The sequence below is a fragment of the Macadamia integrifolia genome, chromosome 1 (genome assembly GCF_013358625.1).
Source record: "Macadamia integrifolia cultivar HAES 741 chromosome 1, SCU_Mint_v3, whole genome shotgun sequence".
NCBI classification, from domain to species: domain Eukaryota; kingdom Viridiplantae; phylum Streptophyta; class Magnoliopsida; order Proteales; family Proteaceae; genus Macadamia; species Macadamia integrifolia.
This window is the reverse complement of record NC_056557.1, coordinates 25151487-25168837: the sequence shown is the minus strand read 5'-3', so window position 1 is coordinate 25168837 and position 17351 is coordinate 25151487.

The following is a 17351-nucleotide window of genomic DNA, read 5'->3' as shown; positions in this document are numbered from 1 at the left end:
TATCAAAGTGCATCTCTATTGAATTCCAGTCCATGCCACTATTCTTCTGGAGATCACTCAATGCTCTTAACATTTGCTTCCATATTCGATAATGATTGCTGACTTGTTCCCAATTGTAGGTCATATCAAATCTATCTTGTATGCATTTGACAATAGATTGCCACTTATCTTTCCTAAAGCCATTATCACCAGTCTTTCCCTTTTGATGGTAATCCAATAAACATTAAAGCAGAAATTATGATACATCATTTAGCCATGAATAGTTTTGTCCTCTCTTTAATTGGGATTGGTTTTTTGATGCCATATCCTCTATTTTATTACAGAAAGAAAATATCAACAATAGCAAAATTATACATAGTAAGTAATTTGGTAATACAAAATGTTATAACATAAATATAAATACATCACGTTAATATTAAGTAAAGATAATGACACATCAATAGGTATGTAAACATTACCATATAAACACAACACCCGGCATTCGCAAATACATTCCAAAGAAATTTAGGACTGGACAAACCCCAATCTCAATATGCATAATTGCACAACAACCTCAAGCATACGAAGATGAACAATAGTCTAATAAAAAACGTAGCAAAATATATTAGAAATCATATGGTTCATCATCTAAATCTCCTACAATCCAATCATCCCACATTCTGTCTTCTATATCTTCTCGAAATTTTTCCCAATCAACATTCACAGGATCATGTATTGCTTCATCTGCACCATCATACACATCAGTGTTGTCATCAGGGTCTTCTTCAACACTAGAATTCGCTTCGTTGGCTTGCTCCTCTTCAAACCACTGCTCTTCCTCTACAAAAGTATGTATATTGAGTATGTGATTATGTATAAGAACACATGCATGCACTATAGTAGTCTGAATCTTATAAGGGTATTCTAACTGATTTTTCATAATCTTGAAACGTGACTTCAACAAGGAGAATGACCGTTCAATCACATTTTATAATTGAGAATATCGTAAATTAAATAATTTATTCTTATCCATTGGAGATTGGTTATAGTTTCGCCACTCTTTCAAATGATAACGGACATTACGATAAGGTCTTAAGAACCCCCGCTAGTTCGCAAACCTAGCATCAACGAGATAGTATTTACCTGGAGGTACAATATGCTTTGCATCACCATCCCTATGAAGAGCATCATCTAATATTCTTGAATCTGATGCAGAGCCCTCCTAGCCAGATAATATATAAGTGTACTTCATTTCAAAGTCACATGTAGCCAGGATATTTTGAGAAATATTCCCCTTCCTATCTCGAAATGTCCAATGTTGAAAAGTAGGTACCCATGCAGGGACATGTGACCCATCAATAGCACCTATGCAATCCTTAAATTATGGGGAGTACCTTTCGACATTATCTGCTATGCGATTATGAATATTGGTACTTGGCGGGAGGAGCAATTGTGGGTACAATTGCATGACTGCACTCAATGCAAGGTTAAAGTACTTGTTAATAGCCTGATCAGAATAACCTAGTAAGTGTCAAACCACATGATTCTTGGCGGTATGACCTAGTGTGTGTAAGAATATTACCATTTGTTCTTCCACTCTTAGATATTTGCTATCTTGTAGGAGATCCCTCTCTCTTACCATATGACATAATGAAAAAAAAATGCCCTCCTACTCATTCTAATCTGATCCCTGCATGTTCTATCAGAAACACTAATTATTCTCTCCGTCTCAACACTACCATGCAGTACCTCATTGTGGTGAGGTTCCTTAGTGATATACAGCTTCCTATATTGGTCCACTCTTATAGCAGCAGCAGCGGTCACTAAGATAATGGTTTTTTTACGCATTTGATTTGTTGCATCATTCTCACGATTGGATGCCATTTTCACGAGGTTCTATTTAAATTTTAAACAAAACCACTTATCAGTATCCTTCATTCTACATTTCATGCAAAAAGGATTATTGCTAAGATCAAGTTCAAAGCTATAAATTGAAATGAACAGAGGAGGCCAGTCAAATTAGGAAATGAACTACTCTATGATAATAATTTAAGTATAAATAGAACAGTGAAACTCATAAATCGATTTGTCTTTTAAAGTTTAGTAACCCAAAATCCATCGTACTTGTAGTAAGATTATAACAACCAAGCAACATAACCAGATTTTAAAAACAAAATATGAACTATGTGTGTGCGTGCGTGCATGTGTGTGTGTGTGTGAGAGAGAGAGAGAGAGAGAGAGAGACCTAACTCCATTCTTTACATGTTCTTTTTGTGTAATAGACATGAATTCCTCCAAAAAGGTCAGCTTTGCTATCATATATAATATAAGGCTTAGGTACATCTATCCCCTAGCAAATTTATATAATGTCCACTTACATGCATTCGAGGCTGGGTGGTTGTATTTATGTGACATCCCTTAGCTCAATAAAGAACTATACTGTTCTGTTGGGTTGGATTGGGTTGGTTGATGGGTATGTGTGTGGCCACTGGCAGACTGAGGTAGAGACTAGAGAGGTCTTTCAAAGCTTCAATTCAATTATGAAGAACACTTAAGCAGATAGCCTCGTGCTGTGGGTCTTTCTTGCGTACCCTTTGTGATCATTTGGAATCAAAACACCTTACCTCGGTCTAATGGTGTCAATTCAAAATCGAATAAAAATAACAATGGAGCAGAGGAATTTTGGAAAATGGTTGAAAATAGATTTTTACTTGAATTTAAGTTCTAGGGTTGTGGATGATATTTGAGAAATGTGAAACAAAAATTATATTAAACACAGGAAAGAAGAAAGATGAAGAAGAATTATCTCACAAATTTTTAAACATAACAAAAAAAAAAAAAATCTAGATTCATGAGTCGGCTAACATCAAGCAGAATACAAAGACAAGAAGAGGAGGAAGAAGAGTTTAGAGAGTGCATACATTTGACTAAGCAAATCGCAATCTTCGTTGAGGGAGAAACAAGGACGAGGCGGAGTAGATGCGGTTGAGGGGCTCAAATGATCTTCGAAGATCACAAATCGTTGAGAAAAAAAAACCCCTAGATTCATTAATTGGCTAACGTCAAGCAGAATACAGAGATAATAAGAAGAGGAAGAAGAGTTGAGAAGGGTGAGAGAGTGCATACCTTCAAGATAAGCAAACCGCGACCTACAGTGAGGGAGAAGCAAGGTCGAGGTGGAGCATATGCAGTTCAGTGGCTGGAATGGTCGTTGGAGGTCACAAATCTGAAAAGAAAAAAGAAACCCTATAATCATGCATCGGCCAACACCTACAAGAATAAAGAGATAATAAGAGTAGGAAGAAGAGTTGAGAGAGCGTAAGGGAGTGCATACCTTCGAGACTAAGCAAATCGCGACATTCATTGATGGGACTTAGCATGGAAGAGTTGGAGCAGATGCAAAGGAGGGGCTCGAATGGTCGTCGGAGGTCACAGATCTCAAAGAAAAAAAAAACCCAATAGTCATGTATCGACTAAAATCTAGCAGAATGCAGAGATAAGAAGAAGAGAAAGAAGATTCGAGAGAGGGTGAGAGAGTGCATACCTTTAAGTGGAGGAGTTGCGACTTTTGTTGAGGGAGAAGCACGGACGCAACGAAGTCCGTGGATGAATTTGTCTAATGGTCGTCGGAGGTCATATGTTTTTCACATATTCTATGTGGTGATTCTGTCATTTTATATGAAGGTAAGAATTGAATGATTTTTTTCTAAGATCACATTAATTGATGATCTTACAAAAAAATCACTTAATGTATAAAATACACTATTAAATGAATCACTTAATTTTTTTTAAAATTACATTCATTAGTAATCAAACACCCATAAAAGTGAAGAATCATGATTCTTTCAGATTATATTCTATAGCAAACATGCCATAAATTTTTTTCCAAACAATTCAAAACCCCCACCGCCTTACGGTGATAGTGTTTTTTTATTCTTCAGGAAATAAAATGATACAGTGTTTGGCATTAGGAGTTACTTCCTACGTACAACATTATCCTAGCCTATTAAAAAGATCCCCACTAACGGACGGTGGAGATACGTGTCAAGGTGAAACTAAAATTATTCGAGGAAACTACCCTAACTTGTTAGGGTTTAGGGTACTGTAGGATGATGGATGGTGGGCTGATCTTGAAAGGCAAAGACGGCGTGCGTGTCAGTAGTAACAGTAAACCCTATTTGCTCACCAAACCAAGCAGAGCTAGCAAAGCCAAAGCCATTAAAAACTATAAAAAGAAGTGAAGGTTGTTGGTGCTAAACTTCTAACAGAGAGTTTATACAAGACAATTCATCTCAATGTTCTTTTTGCCCCCTCCACTGCCTCCCTCTCTTTAATGGATTCTACTCTGCTCCCAATGTCTCTCTGTGTGATCAGTTTATTCTTGGGAAACAGTGCATGTAAGCAGCCAATCAAAGCAAAGGAAAAATAATAATAATAATATCACAATAGAAAAGAGGTAAACGAAAATTAATGTTAAACCTACTCAAAAAATAATTAAGTCCTCTTAAAATTTTAAATCCCTAATTGTATTTCTATGAAAGAAAGGCATTATGAGTAAAATATCTGATCGATGAAAACTTTGGCAGAAGAGTCTATTAATTGTACATTCTCTTATTGGATAATATTGATTTACTCCGATTTTGATTCTATCTTTCAATAGCATACATAAAAAATTACGTAGTATTTTTCTTGAAACAAAACCTAGAATCTTGTGGTTGAATTTTTTTGTTATGTTAAATTCTCTTTAAAGTTTGTATAACCAACATACATATAGGAGTTTAGATACAAATAGAGGACAAAATGGTTATGATACAACTTGATATTGATATCTTTGAAGATAAAAATGTTTGGTATAACATGTATCAAATAAAATATAAATTTTACAACAAACCATTACCTGGTTTAATACGATTCACTACTATAGATTCATTCACTATGAGGCCATGTGAATTGAGTGAGTAAAATTTGATTTAGGTTTTATCCAAAACTCCACATTAGAAACATTATCACTATGTAAGTAGATATGAAGTATATAATGACCTAACTATAATTTTGTGATAGTTCCTTAATTTATTCTAGGTCTTTATTATCTTTGGTTCAAGGTCCACACTCATTAGATAGGAGAAACCCATGACAGAATCAGACAAGGGACCATGAAAAGCCAAAACACCACCCACAACATGTCAACAAGGGGGACCATTATGCTACACTTGTAATTACTATTGTTACATAATATATGGTGGGAATTAGTCTTGGGTTTCCACATAGATGACCAAAGTTACTAATAATTCCACATTGAAAGTGAATAGTTGTACCCAAAAAAAGAAAGAAATTGAATAGTTTGATTTGAAGAGGTATAGATACCTGAGTACTTGAGCACCTTCTCCTTAATAACTAAGTTTTAAGGATGAGTTCTACTCTAAGGCTTAACAATAGTTAAATGGTCGAACTCTCAATCTATACTAGATTTATGTTGAATCCAACTGTTTAAATTGTCTGATATTTTCCTTTTTTGATAGAAAAAATTAAAAAGAAAAATTTGAAACAAAACTCAAATATTGCAACATAGTTAACATTTTTTGTTTCTATTTTTTTTTTTTTTTGATTCCTTTTCAAAAAAAAAAAAAAGAGAAAACAAACTGTGGACATCAATCAGAAGATTTTGCTTTCTTAATACTATAAATGAAAAGATCACTAATTAGTGATGATATATTTTAGAAAATTAATAAAATTGTCAACGAAACTATAAGGAATGACACGTTGACAGTGAAATTAAAGAAAGAAGAAATAAAAATTTGGCAAGATATTTAAAAACAACAATTTGTCGGGATATGGGGTGATATAGGACCGCTTTTAAGAGATAGTGGAGGGGAACAGAACAAGGACTGCAGGAGTGGAATGATTATGCAAATTCCTGCTCCTTCTGTTCCTGCTCCTGTACAAGGAATGATGATGATGATAGCATTTGCAGGAATTTGCAGAGTATAGAGAGAGAGAGAGAGAGAGAAAAGAAGAAACGATCGAAAAGGATTTAAAGAGTGAGACAACACCAGAACCGTATATTTGAGTATATCCATCCCCTTCTACCCTTTTCGTTGTTTCTCTCATTTATTGCCCTGTGGAACAGAATTTATGATTTTTGACCCTTTTGGAGATAACCCAACAGAGCAAAACCCCAACAAAAAATAGTGCTTCGAGGCCGCCGGCTTAGTTTTGGCGTGTGTCAGCAGTTATTGCAGCATTTGCAGTAGCACAGCAACTGTGGCTGTGGCTGTGGCTGTGGCTGTGACTGTGGATGTGGATGAGTTGAGTCTTCACTCCTCGAGAAGTGTGTAGATCGATCGATCTGATCTGTTTGAAATTCTGAAACTCTTTTTCTGAATTCTGAGAGAAGGATCTGAAAAGAAGAAGCAGATTTGAATGAAATTTTTGAATGACTGAAAACTGGATTTTTGAGCTTTGAAAGAATCATTCTTTATTACTATATCTCCTCTCTTTCTTTAGTTCTTTGACTGATTGACAACACTAAACACAAAGAAAAAAACAACTATTAATGGAAGAACTCATTCTTAATTTGTAGAAATTTTTGTTTTTGGGTTTCAATGTAGGGTGGCTGTGAAGGGTCTCTTCAATCTTAGCCCTTCCCCTCAGTGGATAATGGTGTGTGATAGATTGATGAGACACATACTATACAGTTTGGCGTAATTGGTGGTATTTGGGAATAGTTTGGATTGGGTCAAGATCTGAAGGAACCTTTTTTATTTTTTGTGGATTTTGCATGTATATATCTAATCTAGTGATAGTTGATATTTCACTTGGCAAAGTCCCACCTGGTCTCTCCTTTGACATCCATCTTCTTTGTCTTGTCCTTTTATATACAGTTATAGGATTTGTGTACATTTTTCATTCTCGGTAAAAAAATATGATCCATCTAAGAGGAGGAATTGAACATAAGGACATCGTCTCTAGATTGATGGAGGCTGATGTAACAATTAGGTAATGGTTGGAGTAGATGAGGATCATGGTGATTCAATCATGTAGTCTGCAAATCTCTTAAACATTCAAATCTTGGTTAAAGTTGATTCAATGACAATACAATGTGTCCTAATTGGTGATTTAAAAGTGGATGGGATAGGCCAATTCTGGTTGATAAAGGTCGGATTAATCCCAATCGAATCAGTCGTCCCTTATATTTATTGGCTGATTGTAGGGTTTTCTAGGTCGGAATTGATATAGAATGATTCTGGGCTTTTAAGCCATGATCCTAATAGCGTATAAGTTTTTGAGTTGAAATTGTTATGGTAAAGTCTAATCTCTTTAACTGAAGGTAATTTTCCACTTGAGGATTAGGGTTTCACTAATGCGTGAGATATTATATATAAAGGGTTGTTTCATAAGGAAGTGTGAGGAGTTAGGATTTTGTAATTTCTTCATCGAAATAATAGAAGCATTAACATAGACTATCTTAAGTGAACCACATAATTCTACGTGTGATTCTCTTCTGTTTTTCTTTTGCAAATCATTGTTCTATTATGTTATTAATTTATAACATAAACTTTCATATATTACATGAATATTCTAATCACGAGTCTGAATATATATTAATGGGTAACACTTAAGAGTAACATATGGGTATCGAGACTAACAGAAATAGTGACTTTCAAGTGTAGAAGGCTTCGGTGTAGTTGCGGTGCAATCTTGTTTCCTATTTTGACACAGTGATGGATGTTGCTAGCTAGTGGTCATTGCAATCGAGTCGGCTATTCTCTTCTCACCGTCTTGATCCCTTGATCCCTTGATCCCCACTTCTCTATAGTTTTGCATCCCTCTATCACTTGCTCATGTGATAGTGTGATGTAATGTACTTCCTAACTCTTAAAAAAAAAATCATGTTAAACTTGGGTCATCAAGGGTAGAACAAGTCATTGACCAGCATGGTTTCAGGTATTGGTATTGTATCAATCGTATCGGTCATATTATATTAGTATCGATGGAGACCGATACCAATACTATTACCTAACTGATCTAGATCAATTGCCCATATTATTTCAAGGGTAAAACAATAAAAAAATATACTTTTTTGAAAAAAATAAAAATAAAAATGATCGATACATATCAATCTTTATTGATACCAATCCGTATCATATCGATATCTTATACTGGTAAGTAAATCCTTGGTTACCATTGACTTGGAGAGGATCCTAAGACAACTAGGAAAGTTTCTTCTTTAAACATCCCAGCCCTATTGGTCCTGGCTAAAATATTTCGAAGTTCTGTTTGGGATCTCAAAGAAATATTCCTTATTTCTTGGGAGACTAGAATCATGTCTATATTTTTTCTGAACCTTATTCTCTCATAAGTCTTTGTCTAGTTAGCAGATTCTACAAGTCATTCATATCATGATTCATGACAGAAAATAAATTATAATATTATATTATGATTGCTTCAATGAAGAACTTTGACGGATATCTCTTTGAAAGAATACATATATATCTGTTGATGAATTTCAAAACAATTATTCATTGAAAGTCTCATGGATCCAGTTTTTTTCAATGCCCTCTCAATTGGGCCATCCATTCGTTCGTGCATTCAACATAAAATAGTGCAATAATTATATTCATTCCCAATCACATTCTCTCTATTATGTACGGCCTCTCGTATGTTATTATTGGTTTGACATATAGCCTCAGGATAAGCCTCCGTACAACAAGTAATGCTTCCTCAGAACCAATGAGCGATAGTGGACATGCCAAGACTCGAACCTATAACAAGCAGTGCTTTCACAGGACCAATGGATAATAGTGGGCATGCCAAGACTCGAACCCACAACCAACTGACTCAAGCGATGATGAATAGAGGGTATTTTCACCACTAGGCTACCAACCCCATTGGTACATGAGAGATGCCAATCTATGCCATTTAAGGTGTAGATTTTTTTTTTTTTCAGTGTTTCAAATAATCTATAGAAAGTGAATAAATAATCTTAGATTATGTTTGGTAGTCATCCTATTCTAGAAACGATGTTTTATATCAAAATTATAATTTTTTGTTTTGATGTCAAATTCCATTTTAAAATGAACATTTCTCTTTTTTGACTTTTTCTACTTCATTCGTGAACTCTGAACACCAAACAGAAGATTCTATTTTCTTATTCCCATAAATAAAAAACACCAGAAATGCTTTTTCAAAGGACTACCAAAAGCAACCTTAGTGTTCACACTCTCTCGTACTATCATGCTCTCTCTTTCTATTGTTTTCTTAGTTAATGATATGGGTTCTTCATATACAGATCAATACCCATTGAAATTCTTCCCCACCCCCACCCCAGAAACGAAAATATATGTATAATGCCAGTATTGATTGATCTGGGCCAATGTCAACATCAGCAAAGATTGGTGATCATAATTATTAAAACCAACCTATAACTCCCTTAATATTGGTAGAGGGTTATAAAGAATTTCATCAGTAAATGAGGGGTTCTGGCTTCACTAGTATATGTACATAGTACATCCAGTACCATCTTCTGTATACATAAGAAACTGAGAAAAAATCTGAGAGGCAACCCTTGTGTTTGATCATTGCCAAAGACACTTGGAAACTCATTGGAAAATGATAGAGCCTAATGAAGGTAGGTACATCTACATTGAATACAACTTCATACTGATACAGTCAGTATAAGTAATGTGTTGATCCCTTTTCCTAATTTATATGGGGAATGAGATTCTAATTTTTTTCACGGTACATGATTTGAGAAATCTGATCGGATCAAATTAAACAGGATCTTTTGATTCAGATCGATATTGGCCTTGATCGTTTTCAATTCTTGCCGATATCACATTGTAGGATCAATACAATCAAAGGGTAAATAATAAAAAATAAAAAACTTTTTAATTGTGCCATGGGGCATTTATACCCAATCCAAATCAAGATCGGATAACATCAACCTTCTCTGTTCCTTACTTTGATTCCATTTCTCAAAACCTTGCTTGGTATTGATATACCAACATTGTTCCTTTTCTTATATTACCAAAAATGATAAAGGGATGATTTCCTTTTGCTATAGTAAAGTAGTAAAGGTTTTTTTTTTTTTTTTTTTTTTTGAAAGAAGGTTCAAGATACTCATTCTTCTGGTGGGGGGGTGGGAACTCATTCTTCTATATTTGTTTTTGGTTTTGAATGAGGGTAGCTGTTGAAGGGTCTCGTCAATGTTAGCGGGGGAAAGGTGTGTGATAGATTGATGAGACAAAGGACTACGCAGTTGGTGTAAACTGGTGGCATTTTCCTATTTGTTAACCAAAAGTGGTGAAAATAGTTGTTTGGATTCGGCCAAGGATCCTCTTCTTTTCCTTATCTTTTTTTCCTTTTTGTTTAGCGTTTACAATTGCCAATGGATGCCTTGCCAAAAAAACAAAGGCCTTGCAATGTCTATTATATTTCACTTGGGAATAAAAGACCACCTGGTGTTCCTTGTCATCCATTTCCTTTGCTTTGTTTTATTTTATTTTATTTTATTTCATTTCATTTTTTTTAGGGAGGGTGGTGTTAGACCTTTGTTTTACTCTTTTATTTATATATATATATATATATATAGAGAGAGAGAGAGAGAGTTAAGGAAAGTGTTTCATGTGGGGAGCATGATCAGAGTGGTGTGTACGGGTCAATGAGAGTGTGCATCAATAGGAGTGTCATATTCCTATTTCATAGCAGTGGGGTGGTCATTTCGCTCCCTCTTTGTTTAGGTTCAACCGGTATGCTCTCCCTAAGTGTTCCTTTTCCTATATGCTTATAGGATTTGAATACATTTTCATTCAGATAAGTATAATGTATAGAGGAGGAATTGAATAGTGACGTAAGGGTTTTATTCAAATCTTTAATTACCATATGAATCATATAATGTACTAGTTTTCTTCCTAGTGATTTTCAACATGGATTAGAGCAATGCTAATCTAAGCAATAATTATATCATTCTCATGTAAATTCTATTTATATATGCATGTGCATCATTGCCCTTTTCTTCAATCCATGTAAGTATAAGATTGCGTTAGTTAAAAATTTTAGATTCCATAATCCAAGATTAATGTTGATTAAGAAATATCACTAACCATAACAAGTTAAATACGAGTTGCCCTTGCTTTCATGAATAGAATTCTGTTTACCAAAAAATGTGAGTTTTCCTCTACGCAACCCTGATTGTGACAATGATTGAATCTCTGTAGTTGCAATGTTTTTACTAGGGTATAGATCAACCACGTGTATAACCTTAGGCTTCCTATAACCCATCATAATGAGGCAATCGCACATAATCTTTGAATATACTCACAATATACTGGGTGCACAAGTTAGGAGACTTTCCTTGTCTAATGGATTTCCTTATTGAACACAAGACCACAATGGCACAATGTATGTGGTAGAGGGGGAGAGGTGGTAGAGGGATGTATGTGGCTCCACTCCTTGCTTCAGAAAATTTATTGCAGACTTAGTTTCTATTTAGATACAGGTAGGGTATTTATTTAAGTTTCAACCAATTGAAGAAGCCCCCCCCCCCCTTTTCCCTTTTTTCTTTTTGAAAATATTGTAAAATTTTATAGGCTTTAATGGAAATTATTGTTCACAAATCATCTGGGATAATTTTCAAATTTAAGTTTAGAAATGTTATTTTAGTACTTTAACAAAATCATGTTCAGTTTTGGGATATATGGGTATTTTGAAAATAATACACTTGTCATCTAATGGTCAACGTGAAAAGGAGGATAAATGTGTCACTGCTTTAAATAATAATAAATAACATACAAGTTTACACAAAGGAATTCCTTGAAAGGAAACTCTCAACAAATGGTAGGAATTCAAAAGAATATATTTGTCTTTATAAAATAAAATTAAAAAAAAAGAAGAAGAAGAAAGAATATGTTTGAAACAGTCATTCCCCTTATACAATACAGATATCAATCATGTTCATGAGTCTCTCTTTTGTCTTGCATGTGTATCACATGCTATTATTCTTTGTGATCAAGACAAAAATTGAGAACCATTGGATGAATTGAGAAGATCAGCCTCCCTTTTAATTTCCAATCTTATACTATTTATTTATTAAACAATAATAAATTATTCCAATAGCATTGGCCCTTGTTAGCACCATCCATGTCAAGAGTCAATGCCATGGACAACAGAGTTGGTAGATCTAGGAACTTACATTGAATGAAATATGTTCATACTAATTTTTCTCTTGTTTCCCCATTATATGATAAATAGTACGCTACAAATTTTTCCAAGGCCTTGTATTACTTATAGGGCTTCATCGTCCTCTACTTCCTTTCCCTGTATTAAAATACTTTTTTCATTAGGCTTCTTTTGTTTTCATGTAAGAACATATAAATCAAATATTTCTTTGGGTAAAGCCATTGTTAGCAATAAAATTTTACTTGGAATTTTTTTATATATATTTTAAATGAAGTTTAAAAGAAAAATAAAAAGAAGCTAAATAATATTTGATTTGTATACATAAAAAACAAAGACTTTTTTTTTCTTTTCTTTTGGTGAAGAATCTACAAAATATTTTACATCTATGAATGTGGACTAATTAGGATTCTCAGGTTTCAGGATTAAAAGACGTAAAACTGTTTAATTTGAATGTAGGGATGGAAATCTATTGGGAAAAAAATAATCAATCTAACTTATTGTAAGAAACCAAAAGTCCTTTAAACTGTACAGTGTATATGAACAACATACAACTAGATGAAGTCTGAATTGTATTTAGAGAATTCCAATATGTAATGGCTTGAGATGCAAAAAAATTGAGTTGTCAAATGATCTACGACAAAAAGATAGAAATGGATTAATTTTGGTACTTAAATTTGCATTTCAAAAATTCAGAAAAAAACAAAAAAGAGTAGTCTCTTAAAAATATTTTATTTAGTTTTAAGGACGAGTTCTTCGTTTCAAAAATATAGGACGAGTTCTTCGTTTCTTAGATTGCTTATAAATTCTTCTAGGAGGATTTTTCAATGGAAATATTGTAACTGAAATATTTTTTCCCAAATTATTTGTGAATTCGTCATGGATGATGGAACCTCAAAGGAAATAAATCATACCTTTAGACCAATTCAAATTCAGGCCTGATTAGTGTCATGTTTTCATGGTCATCTATGTGGTGTTCTTTCTCTCAATAAAAAAAATAAAAACAAATAAACGAAAAGAAAAAAAATAGCTCTCTCAATAAACAAACACACTATCTAGATATTTTTTGCTCTCATAGTGTTACAGTTTCCTAGTACAAAGTGTTATAATAACAAAAGCGCTATGCAAGTTGACCATGTAACATAAAACTACATAAGGTAAGAATCCTATGAGCCAAAGAAAAAATATTCTCTAAGAAATGAAAAGAGGGAAAAAGAAAAAAAATGTAATGGGTAAGAAATCCTAGGTTCCGTTTGATAATGTTCTATTTCTGCCCTTTTTGCATTTTTTTGTTCTCAGAAACAGAAAAACAACCTAAAAAGTGTTTGATAAAGTTGTACTGTTTCACCTATTTCTATAAACATATATCAAAATTTATGCCTATCTATAATTCTATAAACGACTTTGACGAAACAAGTTAGACTTGTTTTGTCATTTCTAGAAACGAATTTGAGAGAAAAAAATATTGTTCTGCTCGATAAATCTTTCAACTATTTAAACCTGAAAAGAGACAACCGAACCGTCTCTCCCTTTTGGGCAACCGATGATAATATTGGTTTTTTAGTGGCATTATATCTGCAAAAAAAATTTCAAAAAAAAAAAAAAAAAACCACAAAAAACTCTTTTTCATGAAAAAACTAATATGTAGTCCAAAAAAATCTTTCTCATGAAAAAATAAAATAAAATTAAAATTCTCTAAATCTCTTTATGAAGTCCCAAGCTCGTGAAGGATCGCCAATACATATGAATACCCAGATGATCCAGCTGTAGATCAATTGCCCACCTAATGCCACCTAATATGGTTAATGCTTATTCTTCTTCAGACTCTTCGAGGCCTTCTCTTTTACCAGCTTAACTGTCTTCTAGCTTCTAATGTATGGTGATTCCTTGAACCCAAAAGTGCGTCAACAGTATGGTGATTTCCCTGTGTGGCCAATATTCTTGGTAAAGAACTCTTAGAGAGAGAGAGAGAGACTGTTCTTTTATTTCTCTCTACATAGCTTCTTCTTTTTTTTTTTTTTCTGGGTCACGAGAAAGCAGGTTTAATGGAGGTCAGTATGAACAGAATCCGATGATCAAGATGGGTAGGTAGCTAGGTTCTACACCTCTTCTTCTATGCATGTATCCATTACATCAGCTCTCTCAAGGAAGGGAAGGGTGCAAGAAAGTCCATTGATCGACATTGATTCATGTTCTTAAGTCACTCCCAATTATCTAAAGCTTACCTAATGCCTACGTGAGGGAATTTCTCTTTTCTTCAGTCTTCTATCTTCAGCCGTAATTGATTTTCAAACAATATTTTCATCTCATATCAACACACCTTCCATAGTCACATACACGTCCTTAATTTTACCTTTTTGCATGCAAAATCGTCAACCACCGAGAGAGAGAGAGAGAGAGAGGGAGGGAGGAAAAAGAAGAAAAGTATTTGAATACTGTTGGTACCCACACACACGTAACCTTCATGATTTAATCCATTTTGTGTCTTTTTCTAAATTTTTTATTATTCTTTTGACCATTGGCTGAAGGAAAAGAATGGAGAAATGTAAGCTCTCAGTGTCAAAGACGACGGAATAAGAGAGAGAGAAAGGAAAAGAAGTATTTTGTTAATGCAGCTACCCAATAATCTCTATTATTACATATTTTCTATGTCTTCATTATTATCTTTTGACCAAACTGCATGAGAAGAGGAAGAATGAAGAAGAATGAAGAGGTTCCCATACTGTCTCTACCTGTCTCACGTGATACCATGTGCCAACTATATATCTTATTTGGTTTTGACCAATGATAACCATATGATGATTTGTTGGATTCTTCAACGCCTCTCTCTCTCTCTCTCTCTCTCTCTCTTGTGTATTACATATAATTATACAAAAATAGAGATGACACAACCAAGGACAAAGAAGATAGGGACTGATTACAAGAATAATTGAGAATTAATATGTTTTATATTACATTCTATTGCATAGAAAGTGGTGTTAGACAATTCATTCTCTTATGTGGGGAATAAAAAGCCTAAACCTTGACTTCCCATCCCTGATTAATTAGGTAAGAATTAGGTTACCTTTGAATATATAATCTTCGCATTGATGTTCTCTTTAGATATATAAATTTATCGAAAAGATGATTTCCCGTTACCTCACATGGCAATTTCAGTAACACACGCAGTGATGTTGACGCATGGCCAAATGTCGGCCTCATGACATGACCTATTCATTGAAAAAATATGCTTTTATTGGGATGGATACAAAGTTCAAAACTTTAGGTGATAATACTCACAGTGCATTGCACCTAGAAACCTATGGAAGTTGAATTTGATTTCCCTAAGGAAAATGCTATGAAGATTTCCCTTCACCACAAAACTCACCTGCAACTGAAATAGGGAAACCCTAGACTATGTTTAGTGTTTCCCTATTTTCTTTTTCTTGGGTAATTTTTTAGGGTATCCCGTTCATGCATAGTTAAGATATCTATGGCTGTCATCAGTCCCCCACACACATTGATGATGATGACATCTCCCGATTTTCGCCACCGACCTTTCGATCTAGACCATTGATCATTTTCAAATGGATGTGTGGGCAACATGATACACTAATTGCGTGGGAGATCAAATGATTAAGATCCTCTAATTTTGGTTTAACAATAGTTATAGAGGTAGCCCAATAAGGATCACCATCCTCAACAACTATCCAATGGACTACTTAAGAAAGTCTTCTCTTTCATAATTCACACGACATGTAGATATGCTCTCCAAGAAAAACTTTAGGAGTAAAGCATAAGCAAATGATCCATAGGAAGAAAGACCTATGCTCAGATGTTACATTCTTGATCTATCCTATCAGAGTTTTCATGGATTTTGAATTTTTATTTTAGTTGGATAATATAGATATTGTGTCTGAACATGGCCTAAGCTATATATGATCATTACCTTCAAAGTTTAAACCACAATTAAAACACCCTTAAATTCAAATTTTTAAATAAATAAACAGATAAAAACTACATGATCAAGAATAAATTTGTTGAATTTATTTCCATCTTCTCACTCAAAGAAGAAATTCAAGAAATCATTCATTAGGGAAGAAGAGGAAAGTCAATTTGCCTACTTCTAACCCTTCCTGTCATTAATGTTTTCATTGTCTTAACAACTTCTTTCACAGCTAATTTTATCAAAGCTTTCAATTCACTTATCCATTTCTTCTGACCTTGTATTATGGGGAGCAGCTTTTATGGACAGATCTGTTCATAGAGTACATGTATATGTGGACGGCCCACCTATTTGATTCACATGACCAGTCTGATAGGGTTGAAATTTTATAGGGAAAGGTCTCAATCTACTGCCTTAATTAGGGTTGGTCAAGTGGTAAATTGAAGTTTTAAAAAATCCAAGACTTATACAAATAATACGAGAAATTATAATCAAGTAGACGAAGTGCCTTTAATACATTATTCACAACAACCGGATTTTCGTAGGGATCTAATCAAAGGATCCATGCACTCTCAAAAACATAAAACAGCTCTGGGAGAACTCTTTCAAGCAAATGTGCATTCGCCACTTTTTTTGGACAGAACAAAAGGGTTCATGACAATGGTTAGACTATCAAGAAGATATATGATAATAATGTGAGGGTACATGATTGAATTTGATTATAGAATTTGGAAAGAGGTCAATCTAATTACATCATGAAGTTGGAAAGAGGTCAATCTAATTAAATCATTCTCTAAATATTTAGTTGTTAGAATTACCACATCAACAATCCACACGACACTACTAGGTTGGTCACCCATAGATACTCTATGAATGGGATGATAAATTTTTTTGCCTCATAATTTGTCAAAAATATATTAAAAACCCTAGCCAAAACCTTTTACATGGATTCTAACATCTCATTAAAAATAGAGGCCTTTGAACGCTCCAATACAGATGAGCAATTTGATTCAAATTGAAGGATCTAAAAGAGCTAGGGGGTAGATCTAAAATGACCTTTAGAGAAGTGAGAAAAGACATGTATAATATGACGTTGAATAGAACTGATTTGGAGGACAAATATCCATGTAGCCAACCAAGGCTGAATTGTTGTTGTATATCATTTGCCAAAAGTCATTAAAACTGATAATTGCTATCCCAGCCTAGTAGTCATATTTTGCTAACCATCTTGAAGATATTGCATTGAAAAAGAGACTCAATTCAAGATTCAATT